This window comes from Tupaia chinensis, unplaced genomic scaffold, assembly GCF_000334495.1.
Source record: "Tupaia chinensis unplaced genomic scaffold, TupChi_1.0 Scaffold149851_1, whole genome shotgun sequence".
Classification (NCBI taxonomy): Eukaryota; Metazoa; Chordata; class Mammalia; order Scandentia; family Tupaiidae; genus Tupaia; species Tupaia belangeri.
The window spans coordinates 2110042-2114703 of record NW_006209696.1 but is presented as its reverse complement, the minus strand read 5'-3'; positions in this window follow the sequence as shown (position 1 = coordinate 2114703).

Here is a 4662-nt window from a genome sequence, read left to right as displayed (position 1 = left end):
TTGTAGACCTCCAATCTCTGCTTCTTGCTTCAAATGGCCTTATTTTCTGTGTCTCTGTGTCTCAAATTACTCTTTGGCTTTTTTTTTTCTCTTTTCATTTAGAGAGATTTTTGCTGTAGGTCACATGTGCTCACCAGAAAGAGAGAGACAGAGAGAGAGAAGGCAAGAAATCACCCTCAGGGGGGGATGGCCACACTGCAATCCCTTCTCCTCCATTCTCCTCTCAGGATACTGGGCACGCATGCACACATGCCTGGAGTGAGTTCAAGCTACCGGGTTTGGGACTCGAACCGCAGTCGACTACATGGGAGTTCAGCAACATAACCATTATGCTAACTACTGGTCCCACTCTTTGTCTTTTTAAATAAAGACATGTTTTACTGATTTAGGGATCATTGTAAATTAGGATGATTTCACGTGGTTACCCTTAACTTAATTACAACTGCAAATACATTTTATTCAAGTGAGGACACATTCACAGGCTCCGAGGATAAGAGTTGAGTGTGTCTCTCTGGAGGTCACTGTTGAATCAACCACCCATACCACAACTATTCTGAAGCTATTTACTATACAAGGTTCTTTAAATGGTTTCATTAACATTATTTGAGTGATCAAAATACATAATCTCATGAGGAACTATTTAATATTCTTTCTTTTCTTTCTCCATGTACACATCATTCTTGTATGTTATTTTAAGAAACAAAATTAATCCCATTGCTTTATTTTTATTTCACATATCTCATTAGCTCATTTTATTCAAACATCTTTAATTATCCTGGAATAGCAAAGAAAACTTTACAACCATGGTGGGCATAGCAAAAACATCTACAATTTGTGTAATGATTTGTAATTCACTCCGTGTTTCCTTTTGTGCTCCCATCAACTCTAAAGAAAGAAGCGCAAGCATTTATTCATCCTTTTTACAGATGAGGGCATTTATGTTTGCAAGATCATCGCTTTAGCCAGATCATGTGACTGGTAGAGTTCCATGCTTTCAACTTCAAGCTCTGAACTCTCCACTAGCAATCAGAATCCCAAAGTCACTTCACATTCCCAAACTTTGCTTGCCCTATTCTTTCTGTCACATCACCCCTGTGTTGGGTTGATCAGTAACTATTTCATAGATTGCCTTTTCTTGAAAAACTGTGTCTCTTTCCACAACTCCTCACATGGTATGCTGTACCTGAGTGTTTTGAATAGATGCATTCTTTAGGTTTGAATATTTTTCTATCTAAAATCTGTAGTAGCTCAACATAAACACTACTGTGAGATAATTCAAGCTTGATCCTAAAAGGGACAGGTGGTTCCAGCAGATGAGATAAGGTTAGAACAGATGAAAAAGTAAGTGTTGGGGAAAAAGCAGTTTCTCAAAAAATGATGCCACTCACACTTGTTCCCATGGTAATCGTTAAAATTCTTTCTCTAATGTACTTTTTAGGGGACAATATAAATATGTTTCCTTATCACTCTTTTTAAAATCATTTGGATAGAATACAAATATACACGTGTGTAGGCGTGTATATATAATCACTTTATTTCACATGTTGTAGGAGGCTTAGTGAGGTTGATATAGAAAATCGTTCTCTACCTGTTCGTTGTAAGTATTCACAACTAAAAAAGCACAGTTTAAATTTAATTAAAATAAGATACACCTACTTGCAAATTTCTACTGTCTGAGAAGTTAGGGATTTTTTAATGTTGGAATTAAATTAAGTAAATGAAAATAGCATATGCAATTTGGAGAGAGCGCATGCATGCATGCAAGCCGATCAGTCTCTTTGCTTTGATATTTTTAAGATATATTTCTATCTTCAGTTTCCTGAAATACCACAGTGTGTTAGTTATTACATTTTATCCTCAGAGTTCTGGGTTCAATTCATCAAATGATAACTCAGTCTCACAAATTCAATAAAAGTATATTTTAATTTAAAAACCTATTGGACAAGCATTTATTTCTACATTATTAATAAGAGTTTAAGTTGTGTCTCTAAATAAATGGCTGTTATATCATTTAGTTTGACCTGAATATTTTACTAAATGAAAATTATATTTATTGGAAGATATTCATGTGTCAAATTAAACCTGGCTCTCATATATTACGTTTAAGTTTAAATATATCTTAACTCACTAAAGTATATATTACTTTGTGTAATGGAGTATAAATTTGATGAACTAGTTTACTAAATTAAATCATGATACTAGATATTAAGGGTGTCAGAATATGTCATCATATTGAACTAAATCTTTAGAAATTATGCATTTATCCAAGGCTAACATACACTAAATATATAAATGTAAACAATACTTTTGCTTTAATCAAGTAAGTTTACTCTTGGAATTTCTATATAAATTATTTCAATCATGTGAAAAATCCTTGGTCATATGCATAGCATTGATTTTCTAACAAAATTATGGCAGAGATTTAAAACATGGTAAGATGGAGAGTTTTCATGTGTTTGCTAAATGTTTCCTTTATACAAGAAGCAATCATAATAGAAAATTTTTTTTTCCCCTCAATGGATAGTGAAACAGAGGCACAGACAGAATCATTGTCAAGCTTTCCTTTAGAACGTGTAAAAGACTGGGACAAGCAGATTGTGTAATGCTTACGTCGCTGGACTCCCTCATACTTGACCACAGTTCAAGTCCTGGACCTGGTAGATTAAAACTCACGCCGGGCACCTGTGCATGCATATCCAAGATCATAAGAGGAAAATAGAGGAGAAGGGATTGCAGCATGGCCACACTCCCAGGGGGTTATTTCTTACTTTCTCTCTTTCTGTCTCATTCTGTCTGATGAGTGCACATACTCTATAGCAAAAATCTCTAAAAAAAGGAAAAAAGGTGATTAGGTTGCAGAGAAAGAACCAACACATAATCAAATGAAAAAATAATTGATGAAAATATTATGTCTGAAAGAACACCTAATTCATAGCCAGAAATTATTTTATCAGGTCTTTAATCTTCATATTAATACAAATGAAGTAAATAAGTTTTCAGTTGAGTCCTGATCTATGAAAATAAAGGTAAACCTGGGATAGAAATCTGAATTATTAAAAAATTACCTTTTATTGAAAAGGTTTTGGGACCAGCAGTTAGCGTAATGGCTGTGTCGCTGGAGTTCCATGTAGTTGACCACGGTTCGAGTCCCGGGCCCGGTGGCTTAAAACACACCAGGCACTTGTGCGTGCATGCCCAAGATCCCGAGAGGAGAATTGAGGACAAGGGATTGCGGTGTGGCCATCCCGCCTGGGGGGAAATTTCTTGCTTTTTGTCTCTCTGTCTCTCTCTGTCTTTCTGGAGAGCACATGCGCCTTATAGCAAAAACCTCTTCAAAAAAGAAAAAAGAAAAGGTTTTGACCTTAGGGTACACACATTGTAGAGAAAGAGAGACAGAGAAAATGAAACAGGAAGTGAGAAATTACCACTCAGGGGGAACGACTATGCTGCAAACCCTTTTCCATTCTCTTCCCGGGTTCACGGGCACACATGCGCACACACCAGTTGTGATTTTCAAGTCACCAAGTCTGGGACTCATATAGTAGTTGTCCATGTGGGAATCTAGTGTTGTAACCACTACGCAATCTGCTGACCCCCTTAATTCCTTTTTGATCATGTTATTCCTCAATACTTTCTTTTAACTGCTGAATATTATTTTGTAAACTAACATAAAAAAGTAATTTTATTACTTTTACAGCCCACTTCTTAACTCCTTGTATTTGACTCACCTGAGTCTTAAACAAGACTTTACAATCATATTTCACCAATATAAAATTTAATGTTGATATCTTTAATACGTTTAGATACAAAAATTTAAAACTGAATAATAACAAATTTAATCCAGAGGTATCTAAAAAATCTTTAATACATCAATATTGAATGGGGTTTATTCTATGAATGAATGATTGGTTCAAAAATGGAAAATTATGGGGGAACCAGCAGTTAGCGTAATGGCTATGTCACCGGACTCCCATGTAGTTGACTGCGGTTTGCGTCCCGGACTCAGTGGCTTAAAACTCATGCTGGGCGAGTGTGTGTGTGTGCCCAGGATCCCGGGAGGAGAACGGAGGAGAGGGGATTGTGGTGTGGCCATCTCCCCTGGGGGGTGATTTCTCTCTTTCTGTCTCTCTGTCTCTCTGTCTGTCTGGTGAGCGCACGTGCCCTATAGCAAAAGCCTCTCAAAAAAAATAAATAAAAGGAAAATGATGCAATACAAGTTATCATATTCACAGAATAAGTCAGAAAAAATATATAATAATCTCAGTATACTTGAAAAAAATGAAAAAAGCAAACATATAAGTAAAAACAAACAAGCACCTACTAGCAAACAAGATATCAGAAAAAAAAATATTCAATGTAAAAAAAGGTTATCATCAAAAATGATACCTAGTCCTTGATGACATAGTGAGATTTTGTCTCTCTAATGTTGGCACAAAAGACAATGTTTACCAATGCTTTGATTCAATGGTCTATGGGATATTTACAGTGAATCATGGCAAAAATTAAGTCCTAAATAGTCTTAATATTGAAAAAGAAAAAAAGAGGACCAGTATCAATGGCATGGTGGTTAAAATGGCTGGATCCCACAGGAATAATTGTACAGTTTGCACTCCACGTTCAGTGGTTTGAAAACATGCAGGCATGTGAGTGCCCAAAATCCCA